This window comes from Lissotriton helveticus, chromosome 12 (assembly GCF_964261635.1).
Source record: "Lissotriton helveticus chromosome 12, aLisHel1.1, whole genome shotgun sequence".
Taxonomy (NCBI): Eukaryota; Metazoa; Chordata; class Amphibia; order Caudata; family Salamandridae; genus Lissotriton; species Lissotriton helveticus.
The window spans coordinates 549,037,014-549,064,227 of NC_136073.1; the positions used below are offsets into that span (position 1 = coordinate 549,037,014).

The 27,214-nt window shown below is 47.6% G+C and overlaps 1 non-coding gene across 1 annotated transcript; it reads right to left on the minus strand.

Moving 5' to 3' along the window:
- Positions 1–18,821: 18,821 nt before the first annotated feature.
- On the minus strand, positions 18,822–18,907 carry TRNAY-GUA (transfer RNA tyrosine (anticodon GUA)). Its single transcript is given in 2 exon segments — positions 18,822–18,857; positions 18,871–18,907. It is a non-coding gene; the product is annotated as a tRNA-Tyr (tRNA).
- Positions 18,908–27,214: the final 8,307 nt, after the last annotated feature.

A 27,214-nucleotide genomic window follows, 5' to 3' on the forward strand; every position in this document is an offset into this window, starting at 1 on the left:
GAGGAATCAGAATGACCAGAACCACTGGACAGTGATCTGTTCCTTCTGTTTCCATGATTAGGCCTACTTGGAAGGTTAGAGGGGGGCCTACCATGGCCCTCTCCACCTCCAGATAGTCCTGTGTTGCCCAGGTCGGGTTCATCTACTGCATCATGGTCATCATCCTCATCAGAGACCAATGGATCTTCTCCAGTTGGAATTTCCTCTGTTGATGGATGGCCCCCCTCTCCACTACCTTGGTTCCCTGGGTCTGATGCATTCTCTACATCATGAGCCACTAAGAGATCTACCAGGTGGCTAAAGGTTGGACTCTGTCCTTGTCTCACCTTTCTGACTGCACACAGGCTTCTAAGTTCATTAAAAGTGAGTGAGTCAAACTTAGAAGGCACCCTCTGGGTGTCTTCTTGAAGAGGTCCACTAGGGCCTGCTTCCAAGGACATTTTCTAGTGAGGTGTGGTGTGTGCACCTACCTACACTAAATGGTTTCCTACTAGAACCTCTCTAGAAGCTGTAGTCAGAGTGTGCTAAGCCCTTCCACCTACAACTGCTAAGTTCAGTAGAACTTAAAGTATTATAAGAACTTGATTTATATGTACCTACAGGTACCTTAATGTGATCTTTCAAATGCTATCTCAAGATTATATGGTAAAACAACAGCAAGCTCTTATCCCATCCGCTGCACACCAATGTGAGAAGTTAGCCTGGCATATGATGTCCACTATTCTAGTGGGTACCTTGCACCAGTCTAAACGACCCTTATTGATGGTCGTTGTAAAGTCAACCTTATGGTCAATTTATCCTAGTGGTAGCATGGACCAGCAGTCATAGGCTAAAACTTCAGAGAGCATTTGAAGTAAGCTGTTTTACCAATGGAGAAGCGTGGCTCAGTGGTTAGAGGCGGCAGACCCGGAAGCTGAGATCGACCGTGGACCAGGGTTCGATTCCCCGCCTCGGCGGGTCTCGGGCTCAAAATTCCACAGACTCGACAATTCTCGCTCTGGTGCCTACTCAACTCACGGGGTCACACTCTGCGACTCTGGGCAATAGCTTGCTTAATCTCCACTATGGCCCCTCGCGGCGGGATGCCTGGTGTTCACCTTGTGGACACCCTGCCGGGGTTTCTCACAGGGGAATACCAGGACGGGTTCCCTAAGCAAGCGCCGGGACGCTTACGGGCAGCTGTGCGCTTTACAAGTCCAGCACATTTACATTTACATTACATTTATAATCCCTTGAATACCAAATGAAAGCACACCACACAAGGTATATATCAAATATATATGTATTTATTTCTAACACAACCCCTCTGCAATCTTTATGAGGTCAGAGATCGAAATACATCACAAGTTACTCAATTAGCATACGATAAGTTGTACAAATACAGTTATGACCTAGGGGCCTCACAAACCATATACTAAGTTAGTAGTATAAGAACCACTACCGAAAGAGTGAGTAGGCCTAGGGCCTAAGGAATCGCTGGGGCTACACTAAACAACCAAAGGTTAGGAAGTAGGAGACCCACGGGAGACGGATGCAGTGTCTAAACACAGTCACGAGTTACCATTGACTTATAATGGAGAACGAAGAAGTTACAAAGTTACTGTTTAAGGGCACTTCCGGATGGACTACGACAAAACCCCTTTAGACTAGGACACTTCGAGAGTCAAGACCCACGGGAGCACCGGAGTACTCGTGTTACCTCACCCAGGAAAGCCGTGTGCATAGGTGCCTTTTGGTGCCGGGTTTCGTTGATGCTTTCAATGGAGATCTGCAAAGAAGTGCTGCAGGCGGCCAGAGGAAGAGTGTCCGGGTGGATCCAAGGGTGGATCAAAGATGTGAAGAACCTGAAAGCAGAGGGGACAGAGTCTGGGTCACTAGCCAGTGACCAGGAAGGAACCAGGAAGGAACAAGGCGATGTTGCGATGATCTCAGATGAAGAGGTGAAGCATGATCATGTCTCTGCAGCCACGAGGACCAGGAGGTGTCGACGACAACCAAGAGCTGGATTCAAGCTGTCCCATAAAGGGTCTAGTTGACTCCGGTGTCGGTATCCAGACTGGACCCAACAAGCCTTGGCAAATGTAATCCACGCAGGAAGTGAAGCTTGGCTTCGGAGCAGACCAGTAAGGTCTGAGGAGCTTCACCTTTGCAGGGAAGCTGGAGCAAGCATGGAGCAACCAGGAAAGCAGTTTGGTTTCAAAGGTTTGTCTTCAGGGGGCTCACTAGCCAGTGGGCTAGCAACCGGGAAGATGCATTGAGCTGAAATGCAAGAGCGGGCCCCACGCGGCACTCGAGGAGTGTGGAGGACTGAGCTTCAGTGCAAATGACGCTCGGGTCTGGGGCTTCTCGAACCCCAATGCACAACTGCGAGGGTACCTTGGTAGTTGAGCTGTTAGCAAAATGCAGGATGTCCAGGGTGTCCGCTCCCACGTCTCTCGTGTCTGCCACGGGTCTCAGCTTTGCTGTGGATGTGGGTCAGAGTGAGTGAAGTCTGAAAGTCCAGTTCCTGCGTCACTGAGTCTTTGGGTTCTGGCGGGAGCATCAACAAAGCAGACTGGCAAGTTACTGGTGGTAACATACACACAAGGTATACTAGAGGTCTACCAAAAACTCAATATTGTATGTCGAGTTCAAAAAGTAACGTATGTGTGAGCACTTGTCTGATCAGAATGGAGAAGTCAGGTGTGAGTGCATAACAGAGAATACTCCCATCAGCCCACCGTTTGGCGGAATATCGTCATCTGGGATTTTTTGTACAATAACTGGTATCTGTTAGGTCTCTCACCTGGTGATATTGTGAGGAGACCTAGAAACAGATCCTCCAGTGACGAAAAGAGTGTTTGTATAACATGGCTGAGTGGGAGAGGTTGCAGTGAAACAGAAGTGAAAAAGAAAAAGTGAGTTTAAAATTACCTAGTGTGATGCCAAGGCAAAGTACTTTATTCGGGGGGTCATCACAGAAGTAATGTTAAAAGCAACAGTATATGGATAGTATTCAAACAAATATTACTATCAATCAGATGGATTTGGTCGACATGTTTCAGCCTATAAAGGCTTTCTTCAGGACCTGTGATATGGAATACTACTGCAACAATGACTATACAAGTTCACAATCACTTGATAGAAAAACCACCCTGTGGGTGCCTACCGTATCTCATCTGGTAGGTCAATCAATTCTCACCTGTATCAAAATAAAAGAGACAGACACGGGACATACATACAACAAGATTGAAAAGGCAGCTGTGTATATACTGAACAATGTATATATTAGCCTTACATTCCATGTGGGACAGATATAGTTAGAGATATAACTCACCCATTAAGTTTATGGGGAAGGCCTCACCTCGCCTGGCGCTCGCTCAGGACAATAAGAGGTCCCGCTCTGAGGAAATAGAAAGGTAACAACATTTCCATTTTCAACTGTTGTACCACATTCATATTAGAAAATTCCTCAAACAACCTATTATTAGAGTATAAAGCAGTGGATAAAAGGATGTGGTCTGGAGGCCAGTCCAGGCTGGCCAATGACATCTAACAAGCATTCTAAGAAGTATGTGTTGGTAAAACAAAGTATAACCAACAGAAATTTAATCAAAGAAAAACAGGTCAACCAAGTACCCCAAAAGTCAGCATTCAAATGGAGTCTCTGTGGTGGACTCAAGCTTCTCCTAGAAAGGAAAGGTAAAACCCACCTGTCCGTCGGTACCTCGGGCTTTGACTGAGCCGAGGGGGAGGTATCGAAGTCAAGGTAGACTGTGCTTTTAAAACCCTCCGGCTGACCAGAGTGGCAACTGCCAACCGTGACTCGTGATTGGTCAGGGAAAGGTGAATATTCTCAGGACTATAGTCGCAGTATATATTGACTGTAATAATATTTTATATTTTAAATTTTGAAAGTTTGAAAGGTGGTTAATGTTGCCCAACTCGAAGATAGATATATTCCGAGATAGCAGAACTGCATAGATCGATTGACAAAACCTGTCTGCTGTGCCCATTGGTTGATATGGTAATATGGGTGATACGATTGGTCCACATATGGACCAATCAGATACCGCCGTTATCGGCAGATAGACGCCGTAATCACCGGTATGCCTGCAGTCTTAGTACAAATCGTAAGGTGGAAAGAATCGCCCTCTGTCCGGTATCTGTAAAACCTGGACCATACGGCAATGAGATCAAATTTGTTGGTGCCGTCGTGCACAAAAAATGAGACTGGCTGTGGTAGAAAAATCTAAGAGCAACCTCCCTATTGGTGGGGCTTTCAAAAGCAGGTAGCTGATTGGTCCCGGCGTTTTCAAGTGGCCACGAACCGATGCACCAATGGAAAAAATGTTACAGTGCCTGTATTGTGCCCCACAGATGTATCACTGACCGGAACACTCAAGGACTATAGTACCCCTACGTGCAGTGCGCTATGTCAAAAGCTGACCACATGTTTATGTTTGCGAAAACAGTGTGCTGTCGGGCGATTGGTTAGCGGGCCATTACAGCGTGCACCATTGGTCCCGAAACGACCAATCCGAATGCGCAAAAGACGGCTAGTCGTAGTCCAGAGGCAGCTAGGTGTCAGTAAGATATTGGAATCCTGGGTTCAGTGCCTATGGACATATACAATTCCAACATAAAAAAGGGGGGGCTCTATTGACAGAACATGTCATGTTGATCGAACTAGAAGAGCAAGACCATGGTGGAGTGACTCGAATGACAGTAAAAAGACCTGGTTAAAGATAGCTGTTGAGGGAGGAGGCTATCTCTATGACTCCTGACAAGGGATGTATGTTAACACCACACCCACTATCAATGTATGGCTGTATAGTCAAACCATTAGTAGCCAGCCATATCATAAGAGATATTGGAGGTACCAGAAGAACTCTGGGAATGGAAAGACGTTCTGTGGTGTACCCTCAGCATGGCATGGCATATGTAGTCCTATACTAAGGTGGGTACAACTAGTCAATAATGCCGCAAGTATGGGTGTCGAGGGTCATTGCCCTAACTCAGTGGTAGTGTCAAGATCTAAATCTGTATCCAGGGGATTTCGTCATTCAGCCCGTTAGTATCACAGTGAAGTTTGAAAACCCACTTCTGTTCCCTGATGAAAAGGTAACGGGAAATATCTTTAACATGTTGGGGAATGAAGGGTTGTTCCAGAACCACCCACTTCATTTCTTCAGCACTGTGTTTTGTCGTGAGGAAATGGTTAGTAAGACGCGTAGCTTGTCTATTGCGTCTAATAGTGCTTATATGCTCCTGTTTTCTGAGCTTAACCTTCCTCGTGGTCATCCCTACATAGCGAAGGGAGCACGGGCAGGTGATCAAGTATATAACCTTATCACTATTGCAATTAGTGTGGCGCTTAAGAACCCAGGGGCGTTGGGTACCTATGTCAATTGTCAAGGTTTTTTCGGTTAGTGGACACACTGAACACGTACCACAAGGGTAGTGCCCCTGTACTGACAGAAGATTCCATAATGTGGAAACAGGGTTGGAAATCATGCCCTGCGGTCGTGTGTGGACTAACTCGTGTCGAAGATTTTGACTCCGCTTAAAAGCGAACAGAGGTGGTATAATTCTGGTGCCTGCCGTGTTGAGGATACGCCAATTCTTCCGTACTATCTTTTGCACCTGTGTGGAGGCTGAGTTGAAGGTGGTCACAAAAGTCAGCTTCTCCAAGGGAGGTTTCTCGAATGGTGGAGCTAGTAGGGCTTCCCGAGCCTAGCCGACCTTTATGTCTACTCTTTTGAAACACGTCATGCACTCGTCCACAACAACCCTTTTCATCACCAGCTGTTGTTGTGGAAGAGATACATTGATGTTCTAGTGGTATGGAGGGGAGATAACATCTCTCTCCTAGCCTTCCAAAGCTGGCTCAACATTCAGAACCGTTATCTTAGATTTACGGATGAATCGAGTAAAGTGGAGCTCCCTTTTCTTGACCTTCTGATCATCCCCCTTGATGGGCATTTGGCTAGCAAATTATATCGCAAGCCTATGTCAAGAAATTCACTACTTCGCTTTGACAGCCATCACCCACGTTCACTACGTGAAAATTTGCCCTTTGGGCAATTTCTGAGGGTTCGGAGGAATTGCTCTGAACGCTCAGACTTTGAGGTACAATCACGAGATCTGGCTGTCAAATTGAAGCAAAGACAATACCTGTCTGCCATTATCAAAAAAGCACGGAAGAGGGCATCTAACAATCCTCGTGAAGCCCTACTAGCTCCACCATTCGAGAAACCTCCCTTGGAGAAGCTGACTTTTGTGACCACCTTCAACTCAGCCTCCACACAGGTGCAAAAGATAGTACGGAAGAATTGGCGTATCCTCAACACGGCAGGCACCAGAATTCTACCACCTCTGTTCGCTTTTAAGCGGAGTCAAAATCTTCGACACGAGTTAGTCCACACACGACCGCGGGGCATGATTTCCAACCCTGTTTCCACATTATGGAATCTTCCGTCAGTACAGGGGCACTACCCTTGTGGTACGTGTTCAGTGTGTCCACTAACCGAAAAAACCTTGACAATTGACATAGGTACCCAACGCCCCTGGGTTCTTAAGCGCCACACTAATTGCAATAGTGATAAGGTTATATACTTGATCACCTGCCCATGCTCCCTTCGCTATGTAGGGATGACCACGAGGAAGGTTAAGTTCAGAATACAGGAGCATATAAGCACTATTAGACGCAATAGACAAGCTACGCGTCTTACTAACCATTTCCTCACGACAAAACACAGTGCTGAAGAAATGAAGTGGGTTGTTCTGGAACAACCCTTCATTCCCCAACATGTTAAGGATATTTCCCGTTACCTTTTCATCAGGGAACAGAAGTGGGTTTTCAAACTTCACTGTGATACTAACGGGCTGAATGACGAAATCCCCTGGATACAGATTTAGATCTTGACACTACCACTGAGTTAGGGCAATGACCCCCCGACAACCATACTTGCGGCATTATTGACTAGTTGTACCCACCTTAGTATAGGACTACATATGCCATGCCACGCTGAGGGTACACCACAGAACGTCTTTCCATTCCCAGAGTTCTTCTGGTACCTCCAATATCTCTTATGATATGGCTGGCTACTAATGGTTTGACTATACAGCCATACATTGATAGTGGGTGTGGTGTTAACATACATCCCTTGTCAGGAGTCATAGAGATAGCCTCCTCCCTCAACAGCTATCTTTAACCAGGTCTTTTTACTGTCATTCGAGTCACTCCACCATGGTCTTGCTCTTCTAGTTCGATCAACATGACATGTTCTGTCAATAGAGCCCCCCCTTTTTTATGTTGGAATTGTATATGTCCATAGGCACTGAACCCAGGATTCCAATATCTTACTGACACCTAGCTGCCTCTGGACTACGACTAGCCGTCTTTTGCGCATTCGGATTGGTCGTTTCGGGACCAATGGTGCACGCTGTAATGGCCCGCTAACCAATCGCCCGACAGCACACTGTTTTCGCAAACATAAACATGTGGTCAGCTTTTGACATAGCGCACTGCACGTAGGGGTACTATAGTCCTTGAGTGTTCCGGTCAGCGATACATCTGTGGGGCATAATACAGGCACTGTCATATTTTGTCCAACGGGGCACAATACAGGCACTGTAACATTTTTTCCATTGGTGCATCGGTTCGTGGCCACTTGAAAACGCCGGGACCAATCAGCTACCTGCTTTTGAAAGCCCCACCAATAGGGAGGTTGCTCTTAGATTTTTCTACCACAGCCAGTCTCTTTTTTTGTGCACGACGGCACCAACGAATTTGATCTCATTGCCGTATGGTCCAGGTTTTACAGATACCGGACAGAGGGCGATTCTTTCCACCTTACGATTTGTACTAAGACTGCAGGCATACCGGTGATTACGGCGTCTATCTGCCGATAACGGCGGTATCTGATTGGTCCATATGTGGACCAATCGTATCACCCATATTCCCATATCAACCAATGGGCACAGCAGACAGGTTTTGTCAATCGATCCATGCAGTTCTGCTATCTCGGAATATATCTATCTTCGAGTTGGGCAACATTAACCACCTTTCAAAATGTAAAATATAAAATAATATTACAGTCAATATACACTGCGACTATAGTCCTGACAATATTCACCTTTCCCTGACCAATCACGGGTCACGGTTGGCAGTTTCCACTCTGGTCAGCCGGAGGGTTTTAAAAGCACAGTCTACCTTGACTTCGATACCTCCCCCTCGGCTCAGTCAAAGCCCGAGGTACCGACGGACAGGTGGGTTTTACCTTTCCTTTCTAGGAGAAGCTTGAGTCCACCACAGAGACTTCATTTGAATGCTGACTTTTGGGGTACTTGGTTGACCTGTTTTTCTTTGATTAAATTTCTGTTGGTTATACTTTGTTTTACCAACACATACTTCTTAGAATGCTTGTTAGATGTCATTGGCCAGCCTGGACTGGCCCCCAGACCACATCCTTTTATCCACTGCTTTATACTCTAATAATAGGTTGTTTGAGGAATTTTCTAATATGAATGTGGTACAACAGTTGAAAATGGAAATGTTGTTACCTTTCTATTTCCTCAGAGCGGGGCCTCTTATTGTCCTGAGCGAGCGCCAGGCGAGGTGAGGCCTTCCCCATAAACTTAATGGGTGAGTTATATCTCTAACTATATCTGTCCCACATGGAATGTAAGGCTAATATATACATTGTTCAGTATATACACAGCTGCCTTTTCAATATTGTTGCATGTATGTCCCGTGTCTGTCTCTTTTATTTTGATACAGGTGAGAATTGATTGACCTACCAGATGAGATACGGTAGGCACCCACAGGGTGGTTTTTAGGGCTCGGCTGAAACGCGCGGAAGCGCGTCTCCGCCGAGAACTTATTGTGGCCGTGTCTCCTTCCCAGGAGACAATCCTGGCCGCGCGCATCGCCTTGGAGGCGATTCCAAACTGACACGCGCACGCAAACGAGCGCTGCGGCCAGGCGCTGTCTCCTGGGAAGGAGCCACGCACATACATACAGACACCCACCGCCCCCCCCTCACATACACACACGCGAGTACAGATTATTATCGGTCCACCGCAGCTGGAACAGGCCCAGCAAACCCATCTGGAAGAACGTGCAGAAGCGGAAAAAGACGGAGGTATTTGCATTGCTTTCAATGTCTGTCAGAAGCTCCAGTCGCAGGAGCTGCCCCGGAATTTAAATGGTTCAGTTCCAGTATCTGATTCCACCACTGGCAGAGCAACCTTATCCTTCGAGCTGTTGTTAATCCAGCCGTGCCATGCTTAAAAATGTTTGTGTTCAGTTTTTCAACGTGTGGGCATAAATACATGTGCTGAAGTGCGCTTTGTTTTCCCTCCCAGCTCGTTTTATATAGCGCGGACTTTACCCGAAGATTTCAGAGCGCTTCACAAAAGGAACAGATCTGATACCTACTATATTAACAGCGTGGACGCCGTCTCCACTGCCAAGAAGTTTGTCCCTTTGGGAACATGCTTAACTTGTGCAGGAGACATTTTCCGACACAGCTGGGGAGGTCTGCGGGCGCGCCCCTCCCCCACGCACGGGAGAAGAGAGGTCGGAAAACAACAGTGAGGGTAGCAAGAGGGGGTAGTGGCCAGGGAGAGCAGAACGACCACAGTGGGGGTCGGCTGGAGCAAGGAGGTCGAAGAAAAGCCAGATAGGAGAGCAGGATAGGCACCGGACGTATATGAGGAGGAGAAAAACAGGTTGGGATAGAAATTGCAGGGAACCCGAGACTGTAGCAGATAGGGGGTGGGGGGCGTTGCAAAGAGACAGAAGAGAGCGAGGCCACCGTGGGGGGGTGGCGGGGGGGCTAATTCTGACAGAAGGAAAGAGTCGGCCTAAAAATGCATTCCAGAAGTTGCACTGAAGTCGAGCAGGTGAACGAGAGACTGGCCGACTTGAAGTACAGGAGGAGAGGTGAAAGGTCATGGAGAGGGAGCGTGAGACACCGAGTTCAGAGAAGAGACGTGAGAGCAAGCACAGAACAAGAGACAGACGAGGGGTACCGTTAGAGAGGTGAAAAGCTGCAGATAGGAGGAGCGAGAGCCAAGACACTGGAGAAGAGAGACGTCAGAGTGGGCTTTGCACGAGAGACAGAACATATAAGAATGTGTGGGGGGAGAGACGGGTGGCGAAAGGACGAAAGAAGAAACCGCAGAGAGGGCAGTGAGAGGTGTGACGATGTGAAAGGTCGGTGTATTTTATTTTTATTTATTTTATGCGTTTTTATATAGCACAAACTTTACCTACTAAACTCTCTAGCTCACAACTTCACTCTCACTCTCTCTCTAACTCACTACCTCAATCACTCTCTATCTCACTAACTCACTTTCACTACCTCTCTCTCTATCTCACTACATCACAACATCACTCTATGCTTATATCTCACTACCTCACAACATCCCTCTCCCTCACTACCTCACTCTTTCACTACCTCACTCTCTATCTACCCCACTCTCTCACTACCTCACTCTCTCTCTATTTCAATAATTCACTCTTTCTCTCTATCTCACTACCTCACTCTCTCTCTGCTAATGCAATAGGCATCACATATGCAAAAAAAAGCTAATGCCAATAGAAATGACAGTGCGATTTATTTAGGGATACAAAAAAGATTTAAAAAAATAATGAGCAATACCAATAGCTCTACCTGTAATATTGCCGAGACCATTGCATTGTAAATGCTTGTTCTATCAAGTGATTGTGAACTTGTATAGTGCCCACACCGCCATCGCTCGCTCCACTTGTACCCACTACATTCACAACCAAGAAGACTCATGAGACATAATTGTGGGAAAACGGTGGTGCAGGTTTATTTGCATACAACAGCAGATAGGTGGGTCATCTTACAGGCGATCCAAGACGGCAGCCCCTCGCTGACCCGCCTGCCTAATTAGCCAATTTGCACGGTAAGTCGATGCTCTTGACGGTGCAATACCTTTAATAGTTCTCGTTTACTCCCGCCCCCCCTGTTGGGGCAGAGCGATGAGGCACACCCCCGGTCGGTTTAGGCCCCCCGACCGCCCGAAGGACTAACGGGGCGCCGACGTTGTTTCCTGGAACCCCCTCGGCTCCAGGTTCTTGGCTCGGGCACCCCTACTGTGCCAGGCAGAGGTATTGCTGTCTCCTTCTGCCGCAGAGGTACCCTTACTGTCCATCTGCTTCCAGATCGCCCTGTGACTCCGCCTGCAACACAAAACAGACCATTAATTGTTCACACCAACCCGCTGCTCTGCCGCTGGGTCTGGGCCAGGGCGGGAACAGCGCAGAGTAGCAAGATGAAACGCGGCGGAAGAGGAAGTACTGAAACCGGGCTGGCCTAGATAAAGGCCCTAGGACCGCCCACCACCTTACAACTCGCACCTGCATTGGCCACCCCTAAAGGGGGCGGCACCCTGACTGTCGCGCTGATGACGTTTTGCTCGCGAGGCATGTGTCACTAAGACGCTGTCTCGCGTTATCTCCCCTTCGCGTCGCGCGGCCAGCGGCATAGTGCCCACACCGCCATCGCTCGCTCCACTTGTACCCACTACATTCACAACCAAGAAGACTCATGAGACATAATTGTGGGAAAACGGTGGTGCAGGTTTATTTGCATACAACAGCAGATAGGTGGGTCATCTTACAGGCGATCCAAGACGGCAGCCCCTCGCTGACCCGCCTGCCTAATTAGCCAATTTGCACGGTAAGTCGATGCTCTTGACGGTGCAATACCTTTAATAGTTCTCGTTTACTCCCGCCCCCCCTGTTGGGGCAGAGCGATGAGGCACACCCCCGGTCGGTTTAGGCCCCCCGACCGCCCGAAGGACTAACGGGGCGCCGACGTTGTTTCCTGGAACCCCCTCGGCTCCAGGTTCTTGGCTCGGGCACCCCTACTGTGCCAGGCAGAGGTATTGCTGTCTCCTTCTGCCGCAGAGGTACCCTTACTGTCCATCTGCTTCCAGATCGCCCTGTACTCCGCCACAGCTCTGGATGAGGCCCCCGTCGAAGACAGAGCCCCCCACCCACTTAGCTACTTCCTCTGCTCTCTTACGCTCCACTTATACGTCTACTTCCTCTGCTCTCTTACGCTCCACTTATACGTCCGGGAGGGATATGTTCACCCCGGTCCCGACAGTGTATATTGCCGTTGTAAGCCTCACTTTACCCCCTATGCAGATGCCAAAGCCTGAAAGTGACCATTGCCTGAGGGTAAATGATTTAGTCTCACCTCCTCGCTAGCCTTTGGGTACACTTCTACCATAGTACCCTTCACCCCACCGCTATGGAGATCCTGGACAGTTCATAGGACACGCCCCTAGATGCATAAGCCGCACCTCCGGTGGGGATTGCTCAGATACGGTTCTTAGGCCACGCTCTAAGTTACCAACCACACCTCTTAAAGAGATACCTTGGCGTTAGCTGTTTTGTCCGATTAGTCCCTGCAAAGTAGGGCTTGAGAAAGACCTGTCCCGTGCGCAATAATCATGACCGTGCATGTCCTGGCAACTCACTGCAAGGTTGTTTATCTGAAATTAGTTAGAGCCCGCGCAGCAGATGCCCGTAGCCGTCAAATGTCATTCCCCGTTCTCTGTTGTATTGCAGTGTTTCCCTCCAATTATACTGTATTTTCCCTTGAAACCGTCGTATGCCTTTGCTGCTTGCCCAAGTATTTTACCCCCGATGTACTTAGTCTCTCTTACAACCCGTGCACCCATCACTTGTCCCTCTGTAATGCACTGTTTCTACCTCATATAGTTTGTTTGCTGCACACTTGTCACTTCACCTCATGTGACTTACGTCTGCTTTTGTACGATATTCCCTGTGTAATACCCGTGCTACCTAACGCATAACTGACGTAACTAGCAAAGTTGACATCGAGCAATAAGGACTGCCTCATTCAGGATGACGTGCTTGTCAACCATGCATTGCATGAAGATTTTTATCGTGGGAGACAGGCAGGGGGGCTGTGCCGCCTGCTGGAGCACTTGGTGTCAGAATCTGTACTGTCATCTTGAATATATGTGCATAAAACCAATTCCTTCTCCCTAAGGGGCTGGTAAATAATTACCACTGAGCCCGAGCCTGTCTGTGCACTGCTGGAACAACCAGCTATACTAGCTAATAACTGTTACATAACGTATCAATCACTGTGCCTCGATGTCACCTACCGCACACTCTGTCATGCATGTACCACCAGCTCGCTCCTACGATGGACGCATTCTCAATGTATACATAAACTCGCTCTGGCCTAACGATGGAACTCTTTAAATTAAGGTAATGGTTAAATTGAACCACCCCTTCATGGATACTCAGGTCTGGTCCCCCAAGCTGTGCGGTCCAATGGTTACCTGGATTAGAGGCTGCAATTGCCGGTGACTTACCTCCCTGAAACCACATTTCGTGCATAGTTACACGGTAGCGGCCGCGCATTCAAAATTTATACTTGAGAATGGAGCTACAAGCAGATGCTAGCAGAGAGCAGACAGCTGCTGGGAATCATAGCGCCGCGTTGTCTCGTAAATAGGAAGGACAACACCACGCGCAAAATATGTCTAGCACTGGAAGGTAAATACCCTTGCGGATCTGTGCTGTTTTGCACAATATCTGTGACTGTGGTAGAACAACGCTTTTGTGACTCTAGGGCAATTTGTCCTTATTCTCAAATACTCAACACATTCAATGCACCTAGTAAGTAGGCAAACCTCAGAAAGAAGCTAATACGGCATTCTAAGACTTCCCATTAGTCGAGATGATTAAACCGTGCTGCAGAAGGTGCCCCTTTTATTTCGTTTTTGTACGTTGACCTTTACACCAAGTTGCTTGTACACCTCTCTCTCTCTAGATTGAAAACAAATATGGAAAATCAGGTGCCTGCTCAACAGAACTATTGCTTCCTGGCACCTCAGGTGACCCATGCATCTTCCTGGTTTAGACTGAATTGGATAGCGCAATGTTCCATAGCAAAGTGGAATTATTTATAGTGCTCAATCGTTCCTTCAACTGCCTTCAGGAACATAGGGACCCAGTAAAAGTGAAGGTTGGGTAGCAGAGGCCCTGCACAGATGAGTACAATGCACTTTGTCTATGTTACTGTACTCTGGTGCATGTTATATGGTATGTACGTAATTGTTTTCCCTGCAGTTATGTCCCATGAAGGTGAAGGGCCCGCTGACACTGATTACCCCGTATGACCCGCCAGATACTCATCAAACTTTGTGGGTTTGCGCTTCAGTTTTTAAACACTTATTGTGACCTTGTTAGCTGAAAGGCGCCCTTAAGCGATAATTAGCAGCTATTATAGGAAATTATTCTGTTATCACATTTAGGGCACTTGACAACTGACCTTCATCCAATCTTGTTTGCAACACACCCATACTCCCAGCTCGGATCGGTACCCGACGCCACAATTCCCACTGTCTTAAGCCTGTAGATGCACTGCTGGCACACGTGATATATTTAAATTAATAAACTGTTACAGATAACGTTGTTGCATATTCCTGCTTCCTTCCGAAATTCCTGCAGTTCTGGGCATGACCGGATCATATAGAGCATCTCGTCTTTACTCACCACATCTAGGGCATCTCCCGACTCATGCCCCGGACTGTCGCCTTATTTACCCCGTGAAGATATACCTAGTGCAAGAAGTAATACTAACCAGTTTAAATCTGGCATTGCGAGAGACCGTATATATTCCCGTTAGCATCGTGCACCAGAGTGATAGAAGGGTCGGCTCTACCATGTCTTCCTCCCATTTCTGGTGGAGGTGTTCCAGTGCGTGTTTGTGAACTATATGTGGTTTCCTTATAAATGCTGTTAAAATCTATCACAATGTCCTTCATAGCTATACTGCTTGTACTCAGTTATCGTGAGGTTTGATATAGTACTACAATTCGGGCTAACACAAAAGGATACCAGATTAAAACAATCTTCCACATATGCATTCTACAGCCAACTGTTCCTGTTCAGGAAATCGCAAAGAAGTGGGGTGCGGCAGTAATCCCCCAATTAACGCCCTTCCCATGTTCTTTTGGTTTTAGCACTCGACAACCGTGATATACTGTGACTTTTCTAGTATTGCGTACACTCGCCATTATACCTTGAGGACATTTGACCAGGTAAGAAAGGGTGACATGTTTATTTGGGAAAAACCCAACGGGTTGGCCTTATAAAGGAGGTAAACCGCCTTGCTGTAAAACCGCAAGATGCAGTTGCAAAATACCTCTGGGCAGTTTACCACCCAGCAATCCCGAACGTCAGGGCCTAGCTATTTATTGTTAGACGCGCTCATTCACCCTATGTCAGATATAGTGAACGAATCCTGCTCCTGTCCATGCAGTAGATCCGGTTTAATCTACATCGCAGTTGTTAAAACGAGCCACCACAACAAATGGCTAGCATTATTTAAACAGAAAATAACTTAAGCATTGCAACCGATGGGGCAACTGCTGTGAGAACAAAGGACAGGTAAGTTTTCAAAAGCTACTGGAGTGAGAGGCCTTAGCGTTCGACTCCGGGCTCTTCATCAGCAGTAACGCAAATGATAATGGCGCAAATATATTTCACTCGAGTGAGACCAAAGCTAGATTACAGTCTCACCGAGGAACAAAACACGTACGTCACAATTACAGAAATGTAAGGGAGAAATCCAGAGGATGTGAACTTTATCACACCACTTGTCATTGCAACCACTGAGCTACAGTTGTGCCGGGCCCACAATTTTAGAATGCACTGATAATCGAGGACCTAATCGCACTACAGAAGGCCATTGAAGTGGCACCTCATGATCTGACTCAGCCGTAGCTAAAAACAATGCTTAGAAGAATTTAAATTTCTAATCTGTAGACTGAAATAAGCCTTTGTCTATGATTCCAGCGCATGCCAATCACTTGCTTACCGGATTGCTCTGTATCCTAATTCATGTTGCACCTAATGCCCCCGTCCCCAAAACACCAGACAGTTTGTTTCAAAATGGCGACCTCTTATGGCTGCAACATCAATGTAATACGCTTTTTACGTCTCCCGCCCCAAGACACTCGTTGATCCACCGCATGGCCCGCCCGGATCGGCACGGGAGCCAAGGGCCGTTCACAGCCCACATTGTGCCACGACGCTAGCGGGTGCGCAACGCGGGGTAACTCAAGTTAAAACCCCTCCCCCATACCCTGGCGATGTCGGTCTGCCAACATCCCTCATCTCAAAAATACATCTGACCGCTCCAGACTTATTCCCCAATGCCGATCCAAACTTTGTAAATATGGTGTATGGGCTTCGGCGCAAGCTGAGCTGATCGTGTCATCGTTGAAATGACTCCAGAGTAAATCATATTTTAGTGTCACTGCACTCCACTAAAGGTCCCCGCGACTGTACATGTCTAGGTCTCAGCCCCTGCTGGGCACACTGAACTTCACTGACTGCCTGTACCAGTGAGCGTATTCTGAAATGCGCGATCGGTTCAAACGAACCACTGTATCGCCGCTTTAACTAGCGAGGGGATCAGGTTGGCGCCACAATTCGGCCCCCACCACCGGTCCTTTGTTCCAAGACCCTCGCGATGCGCTCTGTGTTAACTTGATTACAAACGGGCCCTACGGAGAGACGCACGGGACTAAAAAACATTCTCAGCCTCAGAATATAGGTCATATGCTTCCCACAATTTAAAAGATGGACATGTTTATTCAGCTTGTCCAGCATGTTTCTACATCACCTTGAACTTCATTCCAGTTCAAACACATGAAACGTTATTCTTAAGAGATGTATACACTGTGGGACATACATACTTTGCAAAGGTTAACCCACATGTGGCAGTGCATTGAAGCACTTTGTACTCTACTGTGGGATCGCTAGCCCTTCCAGAACAAAAGCTTCTTCTTTCCGTTTTGTTATAATGCAATTTCTTAACGCAGTGCCACGAATGTTACGCGTCATTACAGAGGCTCGAACCCAGGTCCCCAGGTCCGCGGTCGAGCGCCCTAGCCAGTAATATGCCTCTCCTTGTCCTGTGCCGCTTTTGTAACCTGCACACATATCACCTTCTCCCCCTGTCCTGAAGGTTTGCTACCTCTTGTCTTTCGGTTGCTCACAAGTGTCGCCTTTCCCTCAAGAAAATTAGCGTTTGCTATCGTAATTTGTTCGCTTGAATTTTTTCCCCATCTCATGTATCATTACTGTACCTATTGTGAAGCGCTCTGACACCATGGGTAACGTCCGCGCTATACAACAATCGCATCAATCGCATCAATAAATAAATAAAATGTCCCCACAAGCACTAACAATATGTCGCCCATGACTATGCTAGGCTACGCACGTGAAAGCTGGCAATGTGCCTACATGCAAGGAAGGGCGGACGCACAAACACACTTATGACCCGCGTGTGTCACCGTGCACAGATGCTCGGAGAAACGGAACGCCACAGAAGGATAGCACTCCTGACTTCGCGAACATGACAGAGGGCAGTTGTACCTCGCCCCGGAAACAGGGAAGCAGTCTATGAAGTTCTAGGCAGGGTATGACCCATTTCCCAATATCGAAAAAGTTTTTTCTGTCGTGAGACACCCGTGAAGCCCCCAATCGTGACCCGATCAACTAATACATGTAGATCAATATCTCTTATGGCCTAATGATACTATTCACCCATTGTAAATACGGACACCTGCAACAAAGACGCGCACGTAATAGGCTTATACATTGCGCCAAAATATGCAATAACCACGTGCAAAATTAGAACACACTCGCTTCGTGGCAAAAGAAAGCTATGCACAATGCTAACCCTATCTGATGCACTGCTGTTTACGCGCCCCACGCACGATATGTGGACAATAGCAAATAACACTCGTGGGAATGTGCACATTGCTTTCCACAATAAATTCTCATTGGTAATGGAAATGTGTTCGCAATAAACCTGAGGACGAATAACTACATTCTTCCAAGCCCTTATCCATTAAATATACGTTATGGCCCTTTCTACTGCCCACAAATGCAGCAATGTACAATCTAACCTTCACCATACAAGAATCGAGGAATTTGCCTGACACATTTACTCTGATTTTTATAAACACTTCACTCTTCAAAGGCACTATTACCAGCATACAACCGTAAAAGTCACAAGTCGAAATCTCCCGGGCAATGCACACCCATCACCACCCAAGAGGGAGAAAACCTCACTGATGCCGCGCACATCACAACGTTAGCGTCAAGCTGTTTCTCCGCCTGCCCACAATCCACTTCTCCCTCACAAAAAAGGAGGGGGGTTGGCGGAAGTTTCCCAAACAACACGAGATTTTAGGCTTTTCAACAGACTTGCCATTATATGCACAATTAACTTTCTTTTTCATGCTGGAGGGGGACGCTTGTAACTATCCCTGTGTACTCTAAAGTGCTCCGCGCCAATTAGGCCGGAAAAGAGCTCCGCACCACCTTTTAACTCTCCCTTGTTCGCGCGTCGCAGTTTAAAGCCCCAATCCTGCGACCGCCACCCCACCTCCGGACAATCCGGCAGCCCATGAAATGGGGTTAATCACAATCATTTGCACGTACCGTCCACACATGTCGAGGCAACAGACCGCTGCCGACCTCTCTGGTGAGCAACAACGCTACGCCCTCAGCAACACTACTGCCCACTCGAGCTCCCTACATGCCCGAACATTGCCTGAAATGCAGCAAAATCACCTATCGCAAACCGTGAACTCACCGGCCGCTGAACCACACGGGGACTGGGCTCTCCCCAACAACCGCACCCAGGAAGTTGACCGGGCGCCGGGCAGAACAAGCAGAGCCGAGGGAGAATAACAGCGCAGAGTAGCAAGATGAAACGCGGCGGAAGAGAAAGTCCTTCGAGCCGGATTTGAACCCGCGACCTAAGGATGACAGACACTCCACTACAGTCCTCCGCTCTACCAACTGAGCTATCGAAGGCTCCTGAAGAAAGCCTTTATAGGCTAAAACATGTCGACCAAATCTATCTGATTGATAGTAATATTTGTTTGAATACTATCCATATACTGTTGCTTTTAACATTACTTCTGTGATGACCCCCCGAATAAAGTACTTTGCCTTGGCATCACACTAGGAAATTTTAAACTCACTTTTTCTTTTTCACTTTTGTTTCACTGCAACTTCTCCCACTCAGCCATGTTATAGAAACACTCTTTTCGTCACTGGAGGATCTGTTTCTAGGTCTCCTCACAATATCACCAGGTGAGAGACCTAACAGATACCAGTCATTGTACAAAAAATCCCAGATGACGATATTCCGCCAAACGGTGGGCTGATGGGAGTATTCTCTGTTATGCACTCACACCTGACTTCTCCATTGTGATCAGACACATGCTCACACATACGTTACTTTTTGAACTCGACATACAATATTGAGTTTTTGGTAGACCTCTAGTATCCCTTGTGTGTATGTTATAGTTTGATTGGGGGATAGGATACTTTGGAGGTCTTTAAATAAGTTCCCCTTAGACCCTTCCATACGCTTGTTTTTTTGTCAAGTTACTGGTGGTGCCTGTTTGCACAGGGTGGTCACTCCTTGACCATAAGGGAGATGTCTTCAGTCTTCTAGTCAGAATAGAACGTCGAAGGTCCAAGAGTTCTGTATCAAAGTTTAGTTCCAGGATAGTTTAAAGTCCTGGGGACATAGCTACTATCTTTATACTAAGACAAAGGGCTAGATTACCTGCTAGGTCCCTCCTATGGGTGGACCTGGGAAGGGGGTGGTTACACCCCTTTCCCTTTGTCCAGTTTGGCACCAGAGCGGGGCTGGAGTGCCCCAGCAACTGGTTTGAACCGGGCTAAGCATGGAGCACCTTGTGTCTCAAAAAGCCTCTGCTGATGCAGTCCTCCATGTACCAATGAACATCAGCCTGTCTGGGGAGGTGCTGGCATTTCCCTGGATAGGAAACGTATTGTCCAGGCCTCCCCTGCCGGAGTTTCGTCCAGCAGCAGGAGGTTAGACTTGTGTCTGTGGCAGCAGCATCCATTTTGTGATTCTGGGGCTCTGTTTAACTTTAACCGGATCAAGCAATAACATACATGTCTTTTCCCTCTAGAAGGGTGAAATGCTACCCCCACCACCAGAATTGGCGGGGGGGGGTAGTATTCCAAAGTGTTTGACACCTTACACAACATGTTTTTATAAAGCCAAACCAAAGCATTAACTATGAGGATTATAATGCACCTAAGAGTATATGGTATGGCTGTATCATAGAACAGCTATAAGGAGATGGTTCCGAAAGCTGCAGAGGGGCTCAGCTCATGCTAGGGCACCCTCTCACATAAAACCAAACACTCTGCCTCTAGAATTGTTGAGGCCTACCATATGAGTGACTTATAGGTGCATATGTGTCTATATATATGGGTAGATATAGGTATACTATATCCAAGGAAGAGGTGATTACACCACCTTACCCAAGCTGAGTGATCAGGCTGTGGTGTCAGTTTGGACGGTCAGCCAGGGGTGGCATAACACATGCTGCAGCCCCTGGTAGGCCTTGGATGTACCTATGCCCTGGGTACCTATGGTACACTATACAGGGGCTCACAGAGGTGACCCAATACCCAATCAGGTATGTACGTAACGTACATGGTATCAATTTAGAGATAGAACAGCTGGGCTGTGGGTCTGATGAGCAGGCCCACAGCCACACTAAATTCGCAAAACCAGAAAATCACAGCAAAAAGTGGGGGCGACCATAGGAAGCAGACTCTACTCTCCTACACACACCGATGTTGTTTTTCTTACCAGATGATGATTTTTTCCCCACAGCCCCCCCTGCCCTCCCTGTCTACAAACACCCCCACCCCCCACCAAAAAAAGAAGCAAGCAGACTTAAGGTCTCTGTGATGGAGCCTGAAAGTCGACCCCCCTTTGCTGCTTTCCTGTCTAAGTTTTTTCTGGATGCACCTTTATTCATACCCATCCTCCCCACATGCCCATACATAACCCCCCTTTGACTTATCCTAAAAGAAAATCATTACCTATCATTACCTATCAAACACAAACCAGCAAGTGTACTTAACCCATCCCTATGCCTACATCATTTAATACACTGCATTAAACCTTTTAAGATTTTAAAATATCCATGTAAGCCTTAGCTTGGATTTCAGAGGTAAAAACTCTTGGATTGTTTTTGTAAATGATCTTTAGCCTCGCAGGATTCATCAAGTAAGCTTGCAAGCCCATAGCTTGGCAAGGCTCGATCAGTTCTCTCAAGTGCCAGCGTCTTTCCACTGTGGCGTGGCAATAGTCCGGCTTCGTAAAGAAAGATTGGTTCTCGAAGGACCGTTTGGCATTCGGGAGAGCTTTAGAAAAGACCCCCTCACGGAGCAGAACATTTCTGAAATAGACTAGGATTGCTCTTGGCATAGCTGCCCCATCTTTGTCTCGTTGTAGATTTTTCTTTCGCATCATTGGGAAACGGTGAACCCATTGAATCTCTACCTCCCAATTCCAGTGTAGAAGCTCTGGGAAGGCTCCCTTCATCAACTTCAAGACATAAGCCCTGATATCCTCCCCTTTTGCACCTTCTTCGATCCTAAGGATCCGAAGGTTGTTCCGCCTTTGTCAATTTTCGAAGTCCTCCATCTCCCATTGTAGGTCTGTAAATTGCTTGTCATAGGTCTCCGTCTGAACTTTGCATTTCGCCTGGTTGTCCTCTAGGATGCTTGTGCGATCTTCCATCTTAGTCAATCTGGTGCTTGTGTCTGTACATGCCTTGGCCATTTTTCTAAGCGCCCCCTGTAATTTCTTTGTTGCCATCCTGTTCTTCTTTCAGTCCATGCTGGTCTCATCCTGGAGCTGTTTTATTGAATCAAATATCATCTTTAAGGAGGGCGCGGCATCATCCACCTCTGCTCTGCCCTGCCCTATATGGTCTGAATAGACACTCCTGGTAGCTGAGTAGTCCCATTTTAAAACACAGTCCATATTGCCTCTACTACCACTGCGATGACCTTCACCCGTTTTCACCACAGAATGAGTGTCCCTTTGTTTTCTCGAAAGCGTCTTTCTCCTGACAACAGTATCGTTTTGTGGGGTAACAGTGTCAGTGCTTGAGATGAATCTAGAAAGCAGGGCATTGCTGCTGTCTTCTTCCTCAGAAGGACTAAGCTCAGATCCATCCGTCACTGAAAAAAACGTATCCCCCAGGGCTGCTTCTATGACCCCCTGCACTAGCGTGCTCTTATTCAGTTGCTCAGTGCTTTCCGGGTCTATCGATGGTGAAGAAGCTCCGGAGGCTAAGCCCTGTTGATTTTCTCCAACTGGCAATAATTGGGCTTGAATTAGATTTCCTTGTGCGCTACCATTCTCTCTGTCTTGACCAATAATATCTCCATTATCCCCGGGATAGCTGCAGGCTGTATGCTCCCAGTAGGGTCTATCTCGGGGGGGCTGTACTTGCCCTTGTGTGAGCTTTTGTGTTTCCTTTTGCCCACTTTTCCCCTTTATAGAAAATGCCCTTTTTACTTGAGTGGGTGAGTCCCATTTAGTAGCAGGCGGCGTAGCGGGTGGGAAAAATTCAGTTATGCTCTGATGTCCCCCGGGTCTGTTGCCACGGGCTTTAGCCCTTTACTCCCTACCCCACAGCTCATACCTTCACCCTTTTTTAGTGCTTCTGGGTTCTCACCTCTATTCGTATCAGCGTGGGTCCCAATGTCCTTCACCTGAGCATTATAGCTTGAGCTTCCAAGAGCCACCAAACTGGTATTTTTCGACAATGCTGCCCCGGCATTGCCTCCTTGCTCAATTCAATCAGTAGCCTTCCCTCACCCACCGCGAGTCGCCTTCAGAGGCATACTGGAAGCCTCTGTCTCTCTTGCTACCGTTTTGATGCGCCACACCTCCGCAAACCACTCGGCCCCTGTGGGCGTCTCGACCTCGGCGTTCGCGGCTCCTCCTTTGTCTCCACGCCGGTCCTGGAGCACAGCGCTCTGCAGCTCCCTCAGCCCTGCTTGAGCCATAGTCAATACCAGCAGGAACAATTCCTCAGCCGCAGCAAGGGGATCCAAATCATCCAGAAAATATGGGTGAGTCATGGCGTGGGATTTTTTAACCTAAACAGATTTAATTAGCAAGCCAGCATCCAGATATCCGCCGTACGCCTCCAGCAGCAAAGGAGCGATCGCCCGCAGCCGTCAGTCAGGCACCATCTTGCTTCCCCTCTCCCATGTATCCTTCTTATCAGTGTTCCAAGGCCGAAGTACTCCTTTCACTTGAACTTCTTTGTTGTTTTGATTATGAGCGAGCACGCCACTTTTTTCGAACCACTTCTTGGTGACTGTGCTGCTTACAGAAATTAAGTTAACATTTCTTTTTTTTTTAAACTTCTTTTTATTGATTTTGAAAACTCAAACATGGTACACATGAAGTCACACACAATTTGGTCATCTCAATAAGCAGTGATAATACAGATTATTTGGCAGCTCGAATAGCAACATTTCACAAGACAGCAATCCCATGACGAGTCAGGTGTCACCCAGCACAGCACAGGAACAAGAAACAAGAAAAACTGATGCAGCACAGGAATACAAGAACTGTGGAGGGGGGGTGTGTAGGGCCTAGTCCAACGCTGAGGGTCAGGAATAGAACTATAGCGCCAAATATATAATGCAGCGGTGGATCACCCCATGTCATTTCAAGCATATTATGATAAAGCAATAATTGCAATCATCCCACCTCTAACCCAACACCCCGACATATCCCAACAACTGCAGTTCCAAGCCCAGGAGAAACATGCAAGTGCATTGTAAACGCAATCTACTATAAAGTGTGATCAGGTCCATCAGTCTGTGGGGGTCATTCCGGGAGTGAGACAGCAAGTAACACTGCAACGGGGCCCATATATCAGTGGATCTGGATGCAACAGGTAACAGTTCTGCATAAGTCGCAAGCTGCTCCTGACAATAAATCAGATTGTTAATCCAAACTTTGAATTTGGGTGCCCCTACCCTGCCCCAGCGGCATGCCACTCTCCTCTTAGCCAGTAGCAGTGCCAAGGCCACAAACTTGCTGTGTTAACTTAATGGTTCAATGTAACCCAACAACTCCACAAGCGGCGATGGATCGATCTGGACATTTATCATTGTGGACAGGGCCTCAAAAACCAACATCCAATACTCATTCACTCCCGTACATTCCCAGGCAAGGTGTGAGAAGTCAACTCCAGGGGCATGGCATCTGTCACACGTGTCAGTGTCTCTCAGTTTGTATCTATGTATTCAGACTGGGGTTTAGTATAATCTATGTAAAAATTTGTAGTGAATTATCCTAAGCCTACTACTGGCTGAGACCCGCTCAGTCTGCAGTGAACAAAATTCCCACTGCCCATCCGTCAGAGCCACACCCAATTCTTGGTCCCATCTTGTCCTTGCCAATGCGGCCGGTGCCTCCCTCTGTGCGTGCACTATCCTGTATATGACCGAGACCAGGCATTTGGCTGTCGCGCCCTGGAGTGTCAGTTGCAGCGGTGCAAGGGTCTGTGGCTCCGCAGGAAAGTCCGGAGTAATGGAGCGAATTCCCTGTCTGAGTTGAATGTACAGGAAAGTATCCAGTGGTGTCTGTTGTATACCCTGAAAGAAATGTGCAAGTGTACGAAATTTCCCTTCGTGGTATATATCCCCCCAGGTTTTTATGTGCGTGCGTTCCAGAAACTTATGGAAGAGTAACTCCTGGAGAAGCGGCATGGCGGGATGATATACAAGTGGTAGAAGTGGTGAGTAAAGCATAGGCGCATCTAGTGTCTTACGTATATGCGTCCAGGCAGCAATGGTGCAAGTTACAGTAGTTGGTGTCTTGTCTCTGCTGGGAAGTGAAATATATAGTGCACCGTCAATAGGGACTGGCAAAGCGACCCAACTCTCCACCGCCACCTGTGAAATATATCGTGGCTGATGCACCCAGAAGTAGGCGTAGTGTGCCTGTGCGCTGTAATAGTACAGTTCGAAGTTGGGGATACCGAATCCCCCCTGGGAATATGGCCTAGTAAGAATGTTCTACTGTAGCCTCGGTTGTTTCCCTCCCCACACTAACCGTGTCAGTTCTGATTGCAACTGTTTAAAAAAAAAAACGAAAAAAACGCTCCTGGGTGGAAAGGTATGTTCAGAAACAGGTAAAGTAATTGAGGCAGTATCACCATCTTAATTAGAGACTTTCCCCCTGCCATGGAGAGAGGGAGTGTTATCCAACGCGATATGTTGTCCGCAATGCAGACCATAGTTTTCCCACGGCTGAGGCGCATCAGTTCGTCCCTATCCCTTGTTATACGGATGCTTAAATATTTCAGCTCATCCTCGCACCATGCCAGCGGGTAGTCCAGTGGAAAGCGGGCCTTCACATCTGTAAGGGAGAAAATGCAAGACTTATCCCAGCTTATCGGAACACCCGAGAGCCTACCAAAAACTATAAATTCCCGAAGGATGGGGTTCAGATTAGTTGGGGGTCACGTACATAGAGCGTGATATCGTCTGCATATAGAGAGACCAATATCTGCCTCATATTATACCTCAATGCACTGTCCCGATTGTGCTGTATCAGCTTTGCCGCCAGCGGCTCTACCACTAGCGCAAAAAGTAAGGGCGATAGGGGTCAGCCCTGCCTGGTGCCTCTCGTGACCGAGAACCCCTGGGAGACTCTACCGTTTATAACCACCTTAGCTACTTGCGAGCAGTATAACAATTTTATCCAAGAAAGAAAAAGGGGGGAACCCCATACGTGACATCACTCCAAACACATAATACCATTCAATGGAATCAAATGTGGCATCCAAAAAGATAGCCGCCAAGGGCAACTCCGATGAGACATTATTCATAACCGTAAAGAGTGTTCTCAAGTTATGGGACGTCGCCCTGCCAGGTACAAAGCCCGACTGGTCGGGGACGATTAGGTTTTCCATAAGTAGACTGAGACGCGTGGCAATGAGCTTAGCAAGTATGTTTACATCACAGTTGAGTAATGACAGGGGTCTGTTAGAATCACACCGCTGTGGTGATTTCCCTGGTTTTAAAAGGGAGGTGATGAGGCCTTCTCTTATAGAGGGAGGAAGATGCCCCACTTCCAGTGCATCCTCATACACTTCACGTAGTATGGGGGCCATCAGGTCTATGTAGGTTTTATAAAACTCTATGGGGATCCCATCTGTCCCCGTGGCCTTCCCAGATTGCATGTGCATAATTGCCTCCCTTACCTCATCAAGTTCAAACGGAGCACTCAAAAATTGGCGCTACACATCATTGAGCCACCCCAGGGACACATCCCCTAAGTAGGCATCCAAATGGAGCACATCCACTCTCGTAGTAGTGTAAAGTGTAGCATAGTGTGTTGTGAAAGCATTCAGTATGTCTGAATTGTCCCTGTACACCAGCCCATCTAACCCCTCCAATTCCAGCACCACTTTAGAGCCCCGCGCCCACCTGATCGTCTCAGCCAGTGCTTTACCCGGTCTCTCTCCCTCACCGTAACGGCGAGCCATCCAGTACCTCCCCCTAAACGGCGACTCCCGACGAGCCGCGTTAGTATACTCTGTGAGCTTCTCCCTAAATTTTGATTGTGTAGCACCATCCAGACTTGTGGACAGTGTCGCCTCCAGTGATTTGAGTTCGGTCTCCAGTGTAAGTAGTGTGTTCATAATGTCTTTGAGCACACCAGCCCCCTTCTCTGAGCAAAAGCCCCTCAGCGTAACCCTAAAAGCCTCCCAGATAGTCTCCACTATGTCGACAGAATCTTTATTACGCACAAAGAAGTCCTGTACCTCCTCTCGTAGCTCTTCTTGGAACACAGTGTCTAACAAAATGGTGAGTTGCAACCGCCAGCTACCACGTGGTGGACCATAATCCGCCGAAGAAAGGGTAAGTTTCACTGGCGAATGATCCGAGTAGGTCCTAGCCAACTGATGCACCTGTGAGATTGCTGGGCAAAGCCCTGCGAAAAGAAATTTATAATCCAGGCGCGCCCACGACGCTGCGTATGCAGTAAAGTGGGGACATTCTAGGTCTTGGGGATATAAATGCCTCCAGACATTTATCAAGTCGTACTCCATGAGTGTGGTGTGTAGTACCGCACGTGCCTTAGTATAATGATGAGGGCAGGGTGAGATCTGTCAATGGCTGGGTCGCGTGCAATATTAAAATCACCACCCCATATTATGTGGTTGGAGCCCAACGTCAATAATTTTTGCCCATAGGTCTGTATAAAACAGTGGATCGTCTATATTCGGCCCATAACAG